General features: G+C 38.4%; 1 protein-coding gene across 3 annotated transcripts in view; it reads left to right on the top strand.

The window, feature by feature from the left end:
- Nucleotides 1-582: 582 nt before the first annotated feature.
- sptbn2 (spectrin, beta, non-erythrocytic 2) overlaps nucleotides 583-22049 on the top strand; it is a 77900-nt gene continuing 56433 nt past the window's right edge. For 2 of the 3 annotated variants that reach the window (XM_039649890.2, XM_039649889.2), the window contains exon 1: nucleotides 584-1012. The gene's annotated coding sequence lies outside the window, so the exon portion shown is untranslated. Of the gene's footprint in view, nucleotides 1013-22049 lie in introns of all 3 variants that reach the window. The other variant, XM_039649888.2, reaches the window with a different exon arrangement.

Genomic DNA, 22049 nt, shown 5'->3' with positions numbered 1-22049 from the left:
AAAATATTTAAGTCGCAGGGGTGGGTGGGGATGTTATTTCTTTTCCATGTTAATCAAATATGTAAGTAAGACGTAAAATCATTTTTCAAAAGTTATGATATTTTGTCCCGGGCCCTGTACATTTTGGCAGTGGCACCTTTGATCCAGTCTTTGGGACACTGTTAGCTGTGGACCAAAGTGTAAGCATAGCCTACAGTACATGACAGATTGGACTAAATAAATAATATCATATATTTACTACAGAAACAGCCCAAATTGCATTCTGTCACACATAGGTACAAATTTACTGATCTCATTTTCTATGTCTAATTTGCAGAATGGTGGCAAATATCCATCTGCAGGGCAGGCAGACAGGCAAGTAGGGTAGGCTGTCTTCACTCTTCACTAGCACAATTGTGGTTTAAAAAAACCATAGGCTTTACGAACACTGTATTTACCAAACAAGAACGGACACCAAAATGAATTCGCTTCTTGTTGTGCGTTTGTGGGCGCGAAATGCGTTTAACATACTAATCAGATGTGTTCCGCTCACTCGCGTTGTTGTCTGTAGTGTGTAGGCGCTCGCGCTGTATGTATGAGCGCGATGATGCGACTGGGCCACCGCAACCCCCCCTCGACCATTCATTCTTTCGTCTGTCAGTCGGACTAAAGAAAGACGAGAGGGACACGATCGAGGTCGCGTGGACACCAAGGCTGTATGACAATTACAAAGGAATTAAAAAAAAATCGAAGAGAACTGAAATAACGGTTTGAAATCGGCGTGGTTACCTGAGCTCACCGTCACGCGAGGGAGTCGCTTTATGTTTCATAACCGCCCGCGCTGTTCGGGCTGAAAAAAATACCCACACTCACACAATAATGCGGATTTAAAGGAAAAACTATCGAGTTACCGGGCTTTTAAACGGGAGGAAAACAGAAACACCTATATGATCTGGACGAAACCATTCCGCTTTGTCTTCGCTCAAGAGAAACGTTGAGATTCGTTGGATTTGAAAATACAGCCACGCCATCGGTAAGTCTGCGGATCTGTAACGATCTGTTCATTTAGAGATTAAGCTTTAGTCAACACGATTCACGAACTAATAATGGCCACCACATATTATACGGTTGTCAAAATTGTGAGGTAATATAACTGTTAATGCTCAGTTATCTCACACTGGCGTGTGTGAGTGAGCGTGAATGACCATGCTGCTCGCCTTTTGTTTCGGCGTGTGTCTGTGCGTCCACCGCGCACATTCACTCCTGCTCAGACTACCATGTGAGCTTTCCACCCAAACATTACGGTTCAACACACTAATGTGAGGGATATCTGTACGAGCGGAGGCTATCTGGCGTTTTAAATGCAATGCTATGTAATGTGATGTAGCTTGCATCTCGGGCTTGCACACATATCTGCTGTGTTATTTTGATTCATCAAAGGCGGTGGAGGCAGGGGGATGCATGGCCTCGCTAGCTGTTGCTCTGTCTGAATCCATACTAGAAAAAAGAATCACTACGATATTGCCAAATTATCATGGAAGGAGAGGACAGGTAGCTACTAAACCTTATGCACTTAAGTGTTCTGTACAACAACCTTTAATGATAGTGTATTGGACGTATATCTCTTGCAGATTAGAACGTTTAAAGATTGAATTAAATCGGACGTGGCAATTGCATGCTTTATAAATAGTGTGATAGGGCGAGAACACGGGATTTGATGACATTAACGCAGCATGCGGCGGAGGATGGAGGGGGATTACAGCCGGATCTACGGTCAGCGCTCGTGCTGCTGTTGACCGTCAGTGTCTCTTTCAGTTGGACAGGATCTCATCTCGTTTGTATTGGGGATCTCGAGGCGCTAGATGGTATCCGTGCTCTTTTGAGCACATTGATTTATTTTTAGTCCCTCTACTGGACGTTTGAATCATTTTTCAGGTAACATGACAAAATATTCCTCCAATTGAACAGCTGCTGATTGTTTGTTGAAGTTCTCTCCCTGTTCTTTCTTCAAGGCTAAACTGGTTGAGTAAAAAATACTTTCTCTATCAAGTTCTGTCCAAACAGTAAATTTGTGAAATGTTGAAATATGGTTCTTATGTAATCATTCACAGTAGGCCTTTAGTTTTTGATAAAAATGGAAGGATTGTTTTAGTCTCTCTGTGTAAATATTGGTTTAAATCCCATTTGTCTTATGATGTTCAAGGATAGGTCTTAAAGTGGCCCTTGCATATCTCTCTCTCTCTCTCTCTCTCTCTCTCTCTCTCACACACACACACACACACACACACACACACACACACACACACACACACACACACACACACACACACACACACACACACACACACACACACACACACACACACACACACACACACACACATGCTGACCTCATTAATTATTAGCTTATCATTAGATATTCCCATAATGCAGTTGTGCCATACTGAAATTACTAGGTCTGCTTGAGCTAAATATGACATGTGGTATACAGTTTAAACCTTTAAGGAAGAGTTCACGCAAAAATGAAAAATCTTTGTAGTTCCAAAACTGTATGATTTTTCTTCTGCAGAACTCAAAAAGAAGATATTTAAAAAAATAGTTGGTAAACAAGCAGATTTGGTTGCCATTGACATCCACTTTATGGACAAAAACATTTTAAAAAATATTTTCATGTTCCAACAAAGTAAATAAATAATACAGGTTTAGAAAATCATGACAGCAAGTAAATTATGACAGAATTTTATTTTTGTTTGAACTATCTCTTTAGCATTTCTTAGATTTTCTCTGAATATATCAAGGGTAATATAACAAATACATAAATAAAAGCACCTGGGAACAGGAGCTCTCAGGTTGAACAGTGTGTGCAAAAACTACAAACTAGCAAGGTTGCCCATGATCTGCTGCCAACAGGAAGTTCTTTAAAAGAACAGAACTCAGACCTGTGGCATTTGAGCCAAAAATGAAGCCAGAACTTGGTTATAGGCGATTCCATTTGTACCTGGACTGATCTCTCTTGGTCTACTTTTCATTCACCTGTTTATTTTTTTTAGCCTAGTCAATTTGAGAATTATAAAATTGCAATGAAATGTAATATAAAATGTTACATATAAATACTTGTTAAGCATTTTATTTATATAGAACTGAAGGAAGATCAATAGTTTTTAGTGTGCTTCTCATTTTAAATCTGTAGACATGCTTGCCAACTAATCCTATTCACAACATTTTACCTTATACTTTTGTATTGAAATTGCAATTGTTTTTTAGAAATGTGCAAATGGTTCATTCCTGTTTTGAAGTATACATTCTGAACTCTTTGATTTATTTGCACTGCCCCAAAAATTGCTAAGATCTTGAACCCCAGATTGGCGTGGAATCCGTGGATGGATGGGCAGATTGAAAGATAAATACATAGTTGGATACATACTAGCTGACAGATGGACAGACAGATCTGCTCTGATGTGCTATTGAACCATTGGCTGGAAGTGGCTGTGTTTGCTGGTTTGGTGAATAGATGAAAAGATAAATGGATGGATGCATCAGTGTTGTGGCAAAGATGAGAGGAATGCGACATTGGCCCCTTAGAGTGCTGACAGTCTAAATCTCCCCCATACTCCCCTGTCTGTATGTTGCTGTGAGCGAGACCACTATTGTCTCGACGCACAGGGCGCTGTGCTTCTGTAAGCCAAGTCATCATTACCACTGCCGGTGCTTTTGTTTCCACTAACGCCCCTACATTCCTACCCACTGCCACACTAGAGCAAGGAGAACTGAGATGGGCATGGCTGATTATTTGATTGGCATTTAGGGTTAGTGTGAAGGTGAAAGTTGTAAAGCTTTAGGTTTCACAATTTGACTTGTTTATTTTTAATATGGTGTTGGGTACTCTGTCTGACAGAGCAGGGTAAAGGGGAGGCTTTTTTCCAATGTAAAATCAGCTGGAGAGCTGCCCAACATCTTTTCCATTTGTAAATCAGTATCTCTATTTGCTTTGAGGAAATGCCTTTAAGTGATACCTGCCACATAACCTGATGCCTTTGTCAGGGATATTTTAGTCTCTTTAATTTACTTTATCTTGCAGTTGCAAGTATTTTAATTGTAGCAGTTTTGCAAATATACATTTTGGCATGTGTTCGTGTTCAATAAGTGCAGTAAATATGATATTTGGGTCTCACCATGCAGTGCAAAGGGTGGATCAATCCAGGTTGACAATCATGGCCAATAGAAGTTTAGGTGTTTAAATAATAGCAACAATGTAGCAAATTAATAGGCAATTTTGCACGTTTTTGCTGTACTTCGAATTTAATTTTGATGTGGTTGATGGCCTTTTACACGTCTCAAATTGATATTGCCTGGCAGAAATTAAACCTGTTTAAGGTTTATTATAAGTGCTTCTTTATAGTAGGGTTTTTCCCTTTTTCATGTTAGAGGTCTTGGAGAAGATTTTTACTTCAAAAGTGTCTAATAAAGCACTCTGAGTATTATTTAAATCATTATTCACAATCAAAAACTATTACCTTCAACTACAATATAGCATACTATTTTGGAGCGCAGGGACGACACCATGAAAAAAAAATGTGCTGTGTATTTTCAGCTATTGGAGTTGCCGTATTTGCTGTTGGTTTTAAGTAGGGCTGCACGATTAATTGAAAATAAACCGCACGCGATCTGGCAAAGATCATGAAAAGGATATGGAAACGTGTATAGCCTACTGCTTGAAAATGGACAGCAAGCAAGCCTCTAAAGCTGTTCAGTGTATTAATTGATTGCTATTCAAATTAAATGCCAAAAAGATTATCAGTATCACAAGGTAAGACTTGGCTATTGTTACTATTTGTTGTTTTTAAAACAGCACTTTTTCAATTGGTGATGAATACACGTGCCTTCAGATGCTTCACACATTTCTAAAATAACGCTGGCTTTGTGTGTTTGTTGCTGCACATATTGAAGAATGAATGAATTAGGAATGAATAGTAAAAGTGTTTGCATTTCATACTGTCATGTGTAGTAAAGGATGTAATCGGGAATTCCGTACCAAAATGACTTGTTTTTCACAAGTCACATGGTCACGAGTCCAAGTCAAATCACAATTCTTTCTCTGCATCCCAATTCGCCTACTGATATACTATGCCCTAAAAATGTATTCTTTTTGTGAAGTAAAAGTACATGCTTTTAAGTGTGTTTAGCAAAAGAGTAGACAAGCTTTTGTATTACTATCACGTGACGTCACACAATTGCATCCTACCAGTTGCGCTCTGTCACATCCTGACACCGTAAACTGGCCTCTCAATCATCTTGTCAAAGTTAAAATCTTTCACGTTTCATTTAATTTCCTACAGTATTGGAGAGAAATTCAGTAGCATGTGTATTTGCATTCGCGGGTCTTGCATATGGAGAACTCTTCTCATATTAATGCATGATGATGCACTTAAAAGTAAATGGCCAAGCGTATCTTTATAAAAGTTCACATTGTTATTGCAGATAACAAGAATAACATTAAAAGATATTTTTTATTAGGTTAAACTATTATTAGTCACTCAAACCTTTATCTAAACCTTCACTGTTGGTTGAGCTTATCTGCCATGTTGTATAGGGTTTTTTAAACACTTTTTACTCGTGTTTGTAGTTTTGAACCGAATCCTCCGCCAAAGCGCAATAGGTTGTGGGCAATATTAGCCTTTAGGAATCTTCACTCTTCAAAAATCTACCAGAAATAGACCATCCGGAGACTTCTCTTTTCAACATACTTTGCCTTGGGACGCACTTAATTTAATCTCACATACTATTTAGGATGGAGAGAGTGGGGTGGAGAGATCCTTCCTCAAGTGGAGGAGTTTAAGTATCTTGGGGTTTTGTTCACGAGTGAGGGAAGGATGGAACGGGAGATTGACAGACGGATCGGTGCAGCTTCAGCAGTAATGCGGTCGATGTACCGGTCTGTTGTGGTAAAGAAGGAGCTGAGCCGTAAGGCAAAGCTCTCGATTTACCAGTCAATCTACGTTCCTACTCTCACCTATGGTCATGAGCTTTGGGTCATGACCGAAAGGACAAGATCCCGGATACAGGCGGCCGAAATGAGCTTTCTCCGCAGGGTGGCTGGGCGATCCCTTAGAGATAGGGTGAGAAGCTCGGTCACTCGGGAGGAGCTCAGACTAGAGCCGCTGCTCCTCCACATCGAGAGGGGTCAGCTGAGGTGGCTCGGGCATCTGTTCCGGATGCCTCCTGGACGCCTTCCTGGGGAGGTGTTCCGGGCACGTCCCACTGGGCGGAGGCCCCGGGGAAGACCTAGGACACGCTGGAGAGACTATGTCTCCCGGCTGGCCTGGGAACGCCTCGGTATCCCCCCAGAAGAGCTGGAGGAAGTGTCTAGGGAGAGGGAAGTCTGGGCATCTCTGCTTAGACTGCTGCCCCCGCGACCCGGCCCCGGATGAGCGGAAGAAGATGTTTATGTTTATGTTTATTTAGGATGGATAGTATTGGGACGCAGGGTTATTTATTTATTTTTTTGCGACACAAGTGCTACAGACTCAGTCACAGACTTGAGTATTCATCTCTGCAGAGGGAGGTTGGTTATATTGTTAGATGTGATATTTTTCACACTTTGCCAAGGAGTCCCCTAGGATCACTTTAATTTGACAGTTGCTTTCCAAATATGTGGGAGAACATGTTATCATACAAAACAATACAACATTGAGGCTATTACTACTTTGTCATCTGTCTGTAGTCATCATTCTTTTAACACATTTAAACTTGTACAAAACTTTTTCTTCCTGTTTTTCTATTTGAAAATTTAGGAACCGTGTGAAAGCACAAATAACTGGGTTCTTTTTCACTCAAATTTAAAATAATAAAATAATAAATAATGCACATTTTATGGTGATCTTCCCCTCTGCAGCACTACACTGGACCAGGCCAAGATTTAGTGGTAATTAAGAGGGATGGGTCTCTCTCTTGTGTAGTACAGTTTGTCTTTAGTAAGCAAGAATAATTGAAATGCTGGCAGTCTATATGATTAGCACGTTTATAAATACAGCTGTGAAGTCATACAGTAAAGTAAATGTAATTTACTCAATGAATGCTATAGTCATCACCAAAAGGCATTATTTTGATTTGTTATGAACAGTAGCATTTAATTTTTGTTCAAAGCAGCTATATACTTATAGTATATATGTATATAGTAACTATATACTTATAGTATAAGCAGTGGTGATGGCGCAGTGGATAAGACGCATGCCTTTGGTGTGAGAGATCCAGGTCCGAATCCACTATAAGACACCAATGTGTCCCTGAGCAAGACACTTAACCCCTAGTTGCTCCAGAGGCGTGCAGCCTCTGACATATATAGCAATTGTGAGCTGCTTTGGATAAAAGTGTCAGCTAAATGAATAAATGTAAATGTACTTCTACATTATCACTGACAAAATATTTGCTGTGTCTGGTCCTGACCACCCTGTCTGGGTTTATTCTGTGATAACAACCGGTTGGATGTACATTAGTTAGCCCTTTCTTATCTCATATAGGATACATTTGATTAAGAATGAATGCGGTAGTAAAATGTGCCAGTGGTCAGCTTCAGTGTATGCAGAGCAAACAGAAATGCACAACGAATAATAACTATGATGGGGTCTGTCTGTCATATTGCATAACATTATAAAGACAAGAGAACAATATTGTATTAAACGTTGTGAATTCATTGGATTTAGTTGCTGTGTTGTTCCGGGAAGAGCACATCCACAACATGTTACACATTGCTAGCAGGCATCAGAGGCAGCGTTGGTGACAGTTGTATTAATTAGTCATTATATTTGATTGCTAAATTAGTAATTTAATTAAATGATCAATCACATTGACTGATTTTTACAGTCTTACTAGCCCATTATTTACAATAAAAACCCTTCTCGTTCATTTGGTGAGAAACATAGGATTTTAAGCTGCATTTGCATAACCTGTCATGATGTTGGCCATACTAAGCATTAAGGTAAGATTTATTTAAGCATTATACAGCAATTATCATGATAATTTGTGTAAATTGACAAACCTAAATCAGTGCAATGAAACTCACAAATTTTATTAATACTTTTTTTCCGTATATAGCCACCTTTTTTATCTTGTAGTCATTTGTGTCTAGTGTTCAGCAGATGGTCCCTGAATGTCTGTGGGGATGGGCGAATGTCTAAAGCCAGGTGCACACTGTAAGATTTTTGCAGTTGTATGAGCTTGCAGGTGATCCAATGATCATATGAGAGGAATTAGGGGACGAGCTGAGTACCTTAAAAGGACCTCCCAATAATTTTTAAAAATGTTTTAAAAAATTGGGGAGTCAGCCTGAATTTGACCAGTGTATAGGTTCTTCCCTATTCCCAAATCATACAACATATATGCAAAAATACATCATGCAATCAAATCACATGGGCTTGAGGGCTCCAATGGCGCTTTTCCACTACACAGTACCAGCTCGACTCGGCTCGCCTTTGGGTTCTTGCAAAAAAAAAAAAAAAAAAATGAGAGAAATTAATCTAATAATCTCTATTCCCTCTCTCTTTATCTACCCCTCTCTTCCTCTTTAAATGCCCACAAAATCTGACTGAGCATCCCAGAAAAAAGTAAAGTTATAGATAGCCTATGTAGAAGTTGTCAGCTATTTGTATTTTTTGTTGCTGTGCACTTTACTACCTGTGGTCCTTTAAGTGTATTAGAAAAACTGATGGCTGACTGACTCAAAACATTATTTTGGCTAAGCTATAGCCTTTTTTGTTGCTGTTTTTAGTTTAAGTCTAAAGCTAAATTTAAAGACTCAGATGTTCTGTCTTTTGTTTATTTTATATTCTACAGGAAAGTTGTACGTCAAGCCCTAAGCTGCTCCCAGTAACCAAGCACAAGCTGCTAAGTTAATATGCTGGACATGTTGCTTGCAAATAAATACACAGGTGTCAATTCATGATACATTGTCTGCTCTTAAATGTAATTCTTAATGTACATTATTAAGTATAGTTTAATAAGTAATGCTACATGATAAATAGAAGTCTTCAAATAGACCCTGTAATTGGTGATCGTATCTGGTGATACAGCTTCCAGTAATCGGGGATCGGTGATCGGCCCCAAAAATCCTGATCGAAGCGCCCCTAAATGATCCATATAACGGATACATATTGCCTCTTGTTCGACCCCTGACACATCCTGGGTTCCATCAATTATAATGGAGTACGGCAGGTTGGGCAACCCCTGAACAGTATTTGCAATTTCCCTAACAATGGAGTTGGCCTTGAGATTCAAAATCTCATTTTGAATTTCAGCACTGGTATAATTGATGTTGGGCTTTCTTAGCCAGACTTTAAGCACATCATCATCCTCTGTTCTCAGTTGCAAAAGTTGCCTTAGATTCCCTTCATCATTACCATGGCCATGCAGAGCTAGACCTTGGCGGACAAGAAAACGTATTGACTTGGTTATTTTGACCAGGCATTATCTAGCCTCTCTCTGCTGCTGCTCCTTCACTGTGAATAGCTGTGTTTCAATGCTTCTTTTTTGGTGGGTGTATGTTGTTATCGCCACATTATGAGCCTGACTCCGCTGGTGAGTTGAAAATTTGTCAATGGCTCTTTTCCAATTTCGAAACCCAGTTGAGACAAAAGCTAGATCCATATTTTTGGCAAAAGTGCTGCTTTGTTGTTTGAAGGCTTGCATGCATTGAAAACAAAATATGCCTTTGGCACTGGGAGAATAATGAAGCCTTGGATAGTCTACTTCTCCTGAAACCTGAGTGTCTTATTTAGAAGTTGCCGTTTTGGAATGACTCTTGGGTCAGGCTGGTTTGCCTTGTTATATGTCTCATCTTGACTCTCTCTCTCTTCCCTGCCTAATCTTGTGCCTTCTTCCTTTCCCATCTCACTCCCTGGCTCTCTCCCTGACTCTGTCTCCTAGAAATTAAATAAGGTGTTTGCCATGTTCCTAACTACTGGCACCCAAACCTACTGTAGACAACAGCAATACCACTGCCATAATCAGTGTTGACTGTTGAGCAGTAACGCGTTACTCAGTAACACATAACTGTAACATTAATATTATTAGTAACCATAGTAGGATTTATTTTTAATGAAAAAGTAATATAACAAGTATCATAAACTAATTACTTTTGAAACGTAACTTATTACACTTCCTGAGCACACCGTTGCCATGAAAAACAGCGTTGCCATGAGACAGTTTTGTTCACTCCTGAGCAATTTAGTCGTTTTTAAATCAATAAACTAATTTTTAAATCAATATTTTGTGTCAAATTATTGATTTGGTAGGTAGTCATATAATAAGCAGGATAATGTAAAGCGAGGCGTTTGTAATAGCAAATACAACAGCCTGTCGGGCACCCCCTTCTATGAAGGTTGACATGTAGAGCATCACAGTCCCACCCACAGTCTGACAGAGTTTTGGTTCCGGAAGTAAATTTACTAGGGTTGGGCGATGTCTATCAATTTAGCATTAGACGATGTCTATAGTGAAACATCGCGATGGACGATGATATCGGGAGGGAGTTGGGGGAGGGGGTATTTTCGTAATATTCTCATTTTCCACAATATATTTTCCTCTATATCTTATCAGCAATTTCGAATTTGGCATGCTCTGCAGCTGCTGAGCACAGAGCGAGTCTATGGAGCGAATGTACAGTGATATAACTGCCAGATTCAAACTGCGTGCTTTCGCGCTATGGCTGGCGCTGAGCCAAAGACGGACGCGCGCAGCCCTCGTCATCGCAACTGTTCAGTGTTTTTAACCAAATAATATTTATTTTAGGTTTCAGACATTTAAAAACCAGTATATTTATAATATATAATAGCAAGTTTGTAAAATACACAATGGTGTTTATGGAAGCAGAAATAATAACCCATTCAAATATTTGATGATGGTTTTTATTCATATCAGAGAGACACAGTTTAAATTATTAGAAAGTCAACTCTATTTTTCTGGGCCACTTACTTTCATGTATTTCGGGAGAAACTGATGTATTCCTGCACTGTAATAGATCCAACAGACAGAAATGTCTGATCTGCGGCCCAAACACGGCACCCATCTCACGTTACAGATCAAGATTTTTTTCTTTCTTTTTTTTAAAACGACAAAACAAACTCGCTGACACATTTGAGAATCGGAATATAAGATAGTTCATCATGAAATGGTAAGCAAGTTACAAGTTTAGCAAATATTTTTAAATAAAAGCACTAAATGTTCCAAGCGCTACGCGTCACCATGGAAACGGGGGGGCACGATGTTTAGCCGATGCAATCTAAACATCGTGATGTCAGTCAGCCATCATCGTCCATCGGCCCAACCCTAAAATTTACCATTCATTTCTACCTTTGACGTTTTGAAAAAAACGTATCTAAAGAGTTTTAGAGAATGTCTGAGAGTAACCAGTATACGGCTGAACTCATAAGCCCACATAGCAGAATAGGATTTTCTTTACAGATTTGGAAAGGGCTTGAACTCAGCTTTAATATGATCGTAAAACGTCTGTAATATGTCAAATTTCACCATGTGGTGTTGAGTTTTCCCAGATCGCATCACATTGTGTGTAGTAAATGGTGTCTAGGGCAAGGGTTTTCAAACTTTTTGTGTGTGTGGACCACTATTTGTAATCAAGAATTTTTGCGGACCACCTCATAATACACATAATAAAATATATCTACACAGCCCTATCTGAATTAATCCACACCTCTTAGTAGGCTAACTAGCACTAAAACTATAACTGGTCATCACATCAGTACAACAAGCTTGTTAAAAGTTTTCTGCACACAAGGGCTGCAACATATGTAACTTATTTATTTACTCAAGCGCCTGAGGGCATAATCAGGTTCATTTGAACAACAGGCTTATTTCCATAGCAATGGAGTATGGAATCTATACAGTAATAAGAACACTTGGATATAGTCAGCATTTCAAAACCTTTAGCGATTTTAGGCGAATCTTCAGAGTTTTACAAGTCCTCAAAAAGTAGGCTTGAGTTTGTCCACTACAAAACATTTCTGAAACACGAGACCAAGAAACTATCGTTAACTGGAAATTAAAATAATAACAGGCCTTTTTCATTCCATTTACAAGTATAAACATTTCGTTTCATATACTATATATAGGCCTAAACTGCCTGTAAAGGCTATGTATGCGACGTGATAATAATGAGAGCATATTTGCCTCTGTCCTATACACAATTAATGAAAACACAGTAGGCCTAACGTTACTCCAGGTTAAAAATAAAATAAAGTTGTCAAAACAAGGAAAAGCCATTGGAGTCTATTTGCCAGCCCGATATGAATGTAATATCCCCCTTTGTCACCCTCCACATCTTTCCCTTCCTCTTTATCGTCTGTCTAATATAGGCCTATATTAAAAACAAACAACTAAATAAATGCTCACCTAACCTGTTGCTATCCACAGATCCAGCTTGAACGTCATGGCCGAGCCCCACTAGCCTGTTTAAGTAATCACACAAGAACTTGACAATTTAATTTGCATTTTATATACATAGCAGGCCTACATATTTTTTAAAAAACTTTTTTTTATGTGAATTTCCTGGTTAAATGAAGGTAAAAAAAATATTATTTTATATTTTATTTAGCTTTTTCACGGACCACAGTTTGGGAATCACCGGTTTAGGGAATGTGGAGGCGCGCGCGCTGTTAAAATCATGTCATTTTTGCCGCGCGCACCTTTGGGCTCATGCGGATGCGTCGACTTTAAACAATGCTTTATACTTTTTGCAGCTCAGCCACAGTAACAGCTCATATTTAGCCAGCTAAACTTTTACTACCCTGTTAGAAAAAATATATAGTTTCATAGTTTCTTGTCCCACCCATATATAATGGTTCTGACGCCCATGATTCAGAGGGTGCAGAAATGTTGCTGATATTGTATTGTATGTATACACTGACTGTATGATCTAGCATAATGCTCAGTTCAGATGTTGGCACAGACATTGGGATGATGAAACCATATCATCTGCTTTTGATTTACCTGCTCAGGCAGCAGAAGGAATGTGTCTGTTGGGATGAGAGCATTAACACACAGCACACACTAGAGTCTGTGTGTGTTTTTGTATGAGGCAGACTAATCTTATAACTGTACGTCTGATTGCAGTATCTCACAAAAGTGAGTGCACCTAGTGCTGGGCGGTGTGACCAAAAATTTATAACACGTTTAAAAATTTTTTATTTTTTTTTAAATTAAGCCCGTTTACTGGTTTGACGTTTTTTCATGCACAATTAGGTGTTCAAAGTAGTGTTGCGTCCTCTTCATAACGCTGATATGCTCTCTCTCTGAATCCACTTGTTGACACGAAAGGAGGAAAGAGCCACATATGGAAATATTTTGGATTAGGCTAATGTCACGTTGCCATAAGAAGCCGATTACATGCAAATTCGCAATTTCAAATATAGGCGCGAGGCAAGCGCGCTCATAAAAAAAAAACTAAAAGAATAAGCACGCACAAAAATATAATAAAAACACGCGCGATATGTGAACGGCCTCTAAAGTGCTTTCGGGGTAGTTTTACGAGTACATGAGCACAGTAGTATCCACCCGACACCAGAGTACTACTGGTATTAGTATCGACGCATCCCTATTTATGTCATTTAATGTCAGTGCCAGTTCTAGGCGTATTCTTGCCTTTATAACTCAGCAGGTTTTAAAAGCCTTTTTAAAATTAAATATGAATGCAGTTTTAGATTAAATAAAAGTACAGTCAAGTCAAATAAAACATGTTTTATCTCCTGTATAGTTTGGTAATGCTACAATAAGATACCATTCATCAACATTACTTAGTTCACATCAACACATTGAGTGAACAATATATTTTTACAACATCAATTAATGTTTGTAAATGTTATTTAATACAAACACTTGGTTGTTCATGTTTGTTCACTTCATTCATTGTGCATTAAATGAATGTTAACGGAATAAAACTTTACAAACAACTTTAAAAATGTGTTAGTGCATACTATTGTTTATTTTAGGTCATTTTATCTAATCTTTTTCTAAAGTGTTTATAATGCAAATGTACAGTTTTCATACTTGTAACCATAATAAAAACTTTAATATATGTAAATTTAAACTAAGCTTTGGTACCGAAATTGGTACCGAGAACCGTGAATTTTTACTGGTATTGGTACCGAATACTGAAATTTTTGGTACCGTGACAACACTAGTTCAAAGCATTTAATAAAATTATTTCTTAATATTCTAATAACATTCTTATAACCAGGAAATAATGTTAAAATACAACGTTTATATAACCGGAAAATTAAATGTTCTCTGATGATGTTCGAATGATGTTCTTATAACCAAGAAATAACATTAATACAACGTCTTAAAACTGGACGTTTTGAATGTTCCAAGAACATTCAGAAATAAAGTTTTTATAACTTTATGAGAATGTTATGAAAAGGTTCTTATAACCTAAAATTGTCATCTGGGGAAGAGGAGAGATTCCCGATTGCACTGAACACGTTTTATGTGCAGGATTCTCTGAGCGAGCCCGAGTGCGTGTGGCACATTATATTCCGCTCGCGAGCAGAGATTCACGCTCATGCATTATAATAATGTACATTCGTGCTACACTAGTGCAGTCTCGAAATTTGACAGGAAAATAACGGCATTCTGCAACATCAGTAAACCAAAGAATCGAGCCACTAATTCACAAATGATTGGTATCGCTCAACATAAATTCTGGACACGCATAACTTCTGTAATATTTGCACTTAAAACGTTTCGCAGGTCAATCACAGCGCGTATCAAACTAAATTAGCCACACCACCAGTAAAAGAGGAGGAGGAGGGAGGTTGATGCCGTCGGGTCGGATGGAGATGATTGGCGGGCCTCCAGTTGAATAGCCCTGCTGTAGCCCATCAGAATTATATAACAATTACGCTATCCATCCCATAGGGAAAACCATGTTCTACCAAAATTTCATTAACAGTAGAAGTGAAATCTTTTTTGTTTCGAAATTTGGGTACATGTAAATCACAGGTGGGAAGTTTGGTCCTGCCAGCGAGGCACGCAAACATGATGCAACACACTACAATGTGAGTACATTTCACACTGTGCAACTAAATAATGTCTATCATTAGCCATTGGCTAATAAATTCTTAGATTTTAATCACCAAGTGTGTGTTAGATGCCAAGTATAAGTTTAGCATAGATATACAGTATTTTCACTCGCTGAACACTGACTGAGCGCTTGAGAGTTGCGCTCTTTGTGAAGCGTTCGTTCAGTTTGAGCGAATCTTTAATATGACTCGGGACTACCGAGTGGTCTTCGGGACTTAGTTCATAGAGACTATGCTGTCAGTATGGGATAGAGAAATGATTAGTTCAACTCTCGAGTAGGGTTGTAACGGTACACAAAAATCACAGTTCGGTACGTACCTCGGTTTTAAAGTCACGGTTCGGTACGTTTTCGATACAGCAAAAAGAAAGAAATGCCAGAGAAATTTCCTATTTGTTTAAAGAAAAAATCTTTTTAAATAAGTGTGAGTTTTCCTAGATCTTGAAACTTTCAGGTTTATAAATAGGGGTCATCTTTGAAGGATGAACAAATAATGTTTTGGTCATCACATTAAAAATAACATTTAAATATATATTTATATAATATTTGAATTTTGAAGTGCTGGAAAAAGATGTGTGAAGTACTTGAAACCATTTCACCATTCTAGCCAAACTGGTTACAGTTAGTCTTACTATATTAAATCCATGGTGAATGTTGCTGGTCTGTGGACGTAAAGTACTAGTTCATTCACGGCACAATGTTTCTCCTGGTTTCCATGACAGCGCTGTTTGATCTAATAGAGATTTACGGTTAATAACGTAGAAATGTGAATGCATCTCACTAGATTTTCGCAGCGATGTTATTACCTCAGTGGCGAATTCAAATGTTTTCTTTACCGGATCTCTTAGCGCGGTGTGGTAACAGTGTTGCTTGATCGAGATCGGCTCGCGCTGCACAGATGTTGCTGGTCCGAACTGATAAACGATCCGTGAAGCACATAACGAGGAGCGCAGTTTCGTTCTGCTTTCATTACCCTTGCCATTTGGATGTTGCGCAACGTTGTGTTGGCTGCGTCAGCACGAATTTTGCCGGCAAGAAAAATGGTCCAAGCAATCGTTCGGTTTGTATGCGTACCGAAGCTGAAGCCTCGAACCGAAACGGTTCAATACGAATACATGTACCGTTACACCCCTACTCTCGAGTCTTCTCGATTTAATTAGCCTAATCGTTTCTGTTTCTCATAATTTGGCCTTTTCTTTGCATCGCAATTTTGTTTCTTACATCAAATGTTGATTGCATGTAGAATGTTTGGGGAACTTGGCTATTAACATGTAAGATTTTAAATACATTCTACTGAAATGAATGAAATGCCTCAAAAAATTCATTCAATAATGCCCAACTCAATTAGCCTGGCTGCGCCCTCCTACGCACTTCCGCTCAATTTCATTTTACTTCTGTACTACGTCTGGGATCGCTCCATATCCTTAGGTTTCCAGAAACCAATTTTTTGTAGGACCAATCAGCGAATAGAGGGAGTGGCTGAGAACGATGACGTTGATGTAAGCGCGTCAGTTTGTGTTCAGTAATGGCAGCGGAGAAAGACGTGAGAAAAGCTATTCGGTCCGTTGTTGGAAAAGAAACTGCCGAATATACAGAATTTAAAGCCGGATTGTTATCGTCTAATCTCTTGTTGCACAACTGAGGACCAAGTGAAGGAGGCAGAAAGTTTGGAAGTTTGTGCTGGGCAGCTCGTGCACGATGACCGACGGACGGTTTAGCCTGGTGTTCGGAAGCCCCGAGTCCTGGCTGCTAAACTATGGTTGAAGATCCGCTCAGGAGTCATGTCAGTCGCTCATATTCCCAACTGTATATTTACTGATTCTTGTGATGAATAGAACATTTTGAGCCCCTTTGTGTACTCGTGCAGGAGGTTGGTGTGTCAGTTTTACATGTTATAAATCATACAAATTGGTTGTGATTTAAAAAAAAATAATTGTCATAAATAAAAATGTGAAAAACCATACTTTGAAGATACTTGATTTTCAGTTTTAGATGGCAATGGTTGATTTGTTTTACTAAAAAAAAAAAAATGCCACATAAAAATTTACAAACACATACTTTGAAGACCATAATTAAGGTAATTAAGAATCAATAAGACGTAATATGAAAAATTGTTGTTTATTACACATCTGCAGATAGAGACAAGACTGATCATTCACTGTAGCTGCTAAGGCATGTGCGGCAGATCAGAAAACGACCACAGTGGCGTATTTGTAATGATTAGACACAGCTTCCACCGTTGAATGAATATATCACTGTCCTTCGTGTCAAATATACATTTCGAATTAATAATTGTTCCTAGATTAACAAAACCTGCGGCGCTCGTTGACTGAAATCCTATTGTAAACATAATCCTCTGATCATTCGGACTTGTTGTTTCCAGCCATTTCGGCGCGTGACATACGTCACTCACGACACCCCGTTAGCGATTGGCTATGGCAGATCGTGAGTGACTTTGGGCAGATCCAATAGATTTGAACTTTAATAGTGAACCCGCCTACAAGGAAGTAAACGTTTCTCAATAGAGCGGTTCCAGACTCTATGTGGAAATGAAATGAACTAGAGTCTGGTTGAACCAGGCTACAACTCAATGTAAATTCCATAATAATAATTGTCAGTCAGTTTACTTTTGAAATACATTCATATAAACTCTGTTCTCCTCTTTGCAACCCTTATTGATTAACTCAGATGACGCATTACAGTATTGACAAGACAAACTAAAACCAGAATTGCATAATGGGGACTGGATAATATGCACTTATATAGTGTGTGTGAATTAAAGTCCAATTTAGGAAGTGTACTGAAACAAAATTTTTTTCTTTCACCTTATGGCGGATTTTTCCATATTGTTTGTATGCATACGGTGGTGGGCTGGAGTGTGTGTGGGTGGAGGAGGGGATGGTGGTGCATGTGTGTAGGAGTGAAACAAATTATGTTTTTTCTATTCTCTACTATCACATACATCCAGTCAGCATAACAATCATGTACTCTAGCTGTACTCCAATCAATTACGAGAGGTAGAGGATGTAAACAGGGTTAAAATAGAGGCTATTTCTGTGGCAGTGGGGTGCCAATATGAAAGACCATCAAGAGGAGGACAACAGAGAACACACACACACACACACACACACATGCACACACACACATGCGCATATAATGCCCAGGAGGCATATGGTCTCTTATTTGATCTCTTTATTAAAAGTGTGCAGCCAAAAACAGATCAGCCAGCTGAGACACAGAGAAAGGAAAGTCAGAGTAATGAGGCTGTGAAGAAATGATATTCCACTGGAAAATAAAGGCTGTAATATGTGTGTTGATGTTGGTGCTCTTAAATCTAGTTGTGTGTATAAATATAAATTAGTAAATTTAAAAAATAAATTTAAAGGGGTGATGAACTGAGAAATCAAATCATATTATAAAAATATCCTGTAAGTTTCAGAACTGAAAACGTCCTTGTTAGTCCAATAAAAGCTTTTGACACCAGCCCCAGCAAACGACTCGTTTTTAAAAGTGGGGAACTATGACGTCAAAGAGGATAAAACACCACCCCTGCACAAGAAGATCAACTCCTACTTCAACATGGCCGGTTTAGCCCCGGCCACCGATTCTCGCATTACACGCAATCACGCATAGCTAAATAACATAGATGCCTACCTCGTGATGACAAACCGGATCGAGCTACTGAGCAATACAGAATATTGTGCAGTGCCTGGTTGTGAAAGACGACAGTCGCTGCATAAGCTCCCTCTGGATTCCAATAGGACTGCACAACTTTATTTTTAATCACGTTCCAGCTGATGAGGGTAAAACATCGTCATTTCACTGAGGATTGTCCTGTAAACAAGACTGGATTTGCAGACCGATTAAGAGTACAGAACGGTGGTGTGTCGTCTATATTGGATCTGACAGGAATTGTGCAACACACGGACTTTGGATCGGACATGTATGGGCGAATCATTCCAGTTGCCATTTGACAACATTGGACGATTTCAAAACCATTCCCCCAAGTGCATCAATGGGACTCATTATAATATGCAAAACTGTTCTCCACTCACAGCAGTGGGCGTTTACTTCCAAGTCTTCAGTGCGAGACGCCCATAAAAATCCAGCATTTTTCAGGTAGGCTAAAAACTTGGATACAAAATAGCCTATTACTTATTCATTTGGATGTTTTTGAATGCAAAAACCAAGCGAACGTCATAAGTTGACCTTAGACAACAATATAATAACATTTAAAAAGCCAGTTCATGACCCCTTTAATATAAATTAGAATATTAAATTTGAATACAATATGAAGTATAATTTGAAAATTGTCTATCAGTAAGCTGTTATCAGACAACCAGGCCTGTCGCAATAATCAGTGTTTCGACTTATCGCACAATGGGTTACATGACTGCGATCATTTTTGGTGACGCAATATATTGTCCATGTTTACGTGATAATCAATGTCACCAACATTTTGCTGATCGTCATGTCATCTCGTCTGTTCTCCATGTCGTAGGCGACAAGTGGAGCTCAGGCAGTTCCTCCATACACAGAGCGGTCATCGACTGGTGAAAAAAGGTGTCATTTGAGGCATTATAGTGTTTTCCTGACAGCTACAGACAGTTTGGAAGACAAGTCTAAATGCACTTGATTTCAAAGCAGCAAACAACTGTTTCGGTGCAAATATAAATGTTACAGAGCAAAATGGTGCACACTAAAATAGTTTTAGCCGATATGGCCTGTTGAAGCTTCTGTGTCTTTGTTTATATCTGACAGCTTAGGGTTTGTGTTTTCAGGAATAGTGTGCATCCGTATTTTACAGAGAAAAGAAAATTGCCTTTTGTGCATTTGCAAGCGTGCTTTTTTTAAATTTAGCATATTGAGTTTTTTGACACTGCCATTCTTTAAACATTTCCATGATTTAAAGAATGAAAAGGTTGTTGTCATTTGATTGTGTCTAGGACTACTTGCCTTATTATGCTTTTATGTCCTGAATAAATATCCAGTGCCATAAAAGTGTCTTAAAAATGTCAAAATTTTGCTTATTGCAATTATTTCTGGGACAATATATTGCACAACAAAAAGTAGTTACCGTGACAGGCTTAGAGAAAACACAATACATCATTGCATCGGCACAGAGCTCCAGACTAAAATGGTCACAATTACAACAACAAAAAATGTAGATAGGAGCCATTGGCAACAGACAAGAAAACCTCATCCGTTTTCAGCTGGTGCGGAGGCGTTGGCTAATTATATCTTTAGAGATGAGCAAGAGTTTTCTGCACCTCTATTCAGAAGCTTTCTGCCTCTGCAACAACGAACATCTGATTCACTATTGAATGACTTGATCAATCTCGAACTCAGGAGTGATTTTAATGTAAGCATTTTTAGACTGAACAAAATCAAAAGTGATGAAATGGATGAATGAAAGAAGAAAAAAAAAACATGAAAAATTGCCCTGGTTTTGTAACTGATTTGAAAACCGTTGTAAACAGCAGTATTTATCTGTTTTAATTTTAAAAAAGAGCATTTGGTTTTGGAAATGTTTGGTGTGCTTTTAAATCTCTTTTACTATTAAATCTCTCTAATGTTACCATTTATATTTTACAGGGCTCTAAAGGTGAAAAAGAAAAAAAAGTAAACAAAATAGTTCATTTTGAAAATATTACTCTTGGTAGACAATCCAGATAAATAGGTTTTGCTGCTTTTTTGTCATCTTACCCACAATGCTACTATAGCCACACCATTGTTTGTCCTGAGTGTGAATGCCTTTTATTACGATAGATGCCCTGACAAAGGCATGAGTGTGTGAGTGTGTGAGCAGTGTGTGCAGACATACTCTGAACATGAGGAGCAGTCAGACACGCACACACACACACACACACACACACTTGCCCATTAAAACTCTATCGATTTCCTCTGCTCCTTTTGTTGTCTTGTCTGTAGTAGCAAGAATCAAACAACCAATTAGAAATGGCCAAGTGTGTGTCTCTTTGAGATTTTGTGTGAGTTTTGTTTCATTTTATGTACCAAACACTTGCTCATTTTTATATTACAAGCTCAATGTGGTTACAAGGTTTTGAAAAGAGAATTTCGGAAATTTGAAACGCTTTTGTCTTTTTTCCCTCTTCCCTCTTTTGCACCTCGCTTTTAAATTTCTAATCCGACCTCAAAAGTAAAGTGCGCACGGCCACATAGATGCCATTAAAAGTGCCACAAAGGTACAAATTGAGCTTTTTCAATTATTTTTTTTAATCCTGTGAATGTTGAGCTTTCACAAAATGAACTGAAAACACTCGCTCTGCCTGTGTGGCCATATGCATGTTACTTTAGAATTAGTGCTTCGGGTGCGGCAATTGCTTGAATGTTTTTTTTTTTTTTTTAAATTTGTATTATTCTTAATGAAAAACACAACACTAAAACAGCACAATGACAAACTCGCTTAAATAGACGCTTTTACATTTCTCTTTGAAACCAATCGCCTTGTCAGTCAAGAACTGAGGTGAAATGTGATCTGTGCTGCGACTCTTGTTCGGCTAACACTGCATTGAGCAGACATGTTCAGTTTTTAATTTTAGTGTCTGTTCTCTAACTTGAACTAAATTTTTATTTATTTTATTTTTATTTTTTGCTTAGGGAAAATGTACTCTGTGATAAACGTTCTTCACCAAACAATGAGCAAAATGAAGTAGCCTGTATATTGAAGGGCAGAACGTTCTTTAGGCACATGCACATTTTCTCCTTTGAACATAATAAATCGGTTCACATTAAATAAATATTTCTCTGTATTTGCATATGATTTCATGATTGTTATAATTTAAAACCTGTGTTTGATGTTTAACAGCAACTATTATTTTGCTCTGTCTTTCTATTTTGCACTCTGTTTGATTGATTGTGCACTGCACTCAATGAAGTACTTGAAATTTTAACAATTAAGTAGCCAGCAGTTAGGTGACAATGTTTTTTATAACTGAAATGCTTGATTTAAAAGAATAAAACA

Source organism: Pimephales promelas, chromosome 4 (assembly GCF_988280905.1).
Source record: "Pimephales promelas chromosome 4, fPimPro1.hap1.1, whole genome shotgun sequence".
Taxonomy (NCBI): domain Eukaryota; kingdom Metazoa; phylum Chordata; class Actinopteri; order Cypriniformes; family Leuciscidae; genus Pimephales; species Pimephales promelas.
This window is presented reverse-complemented; position numbering and strand designations above follow the sequence as displayed.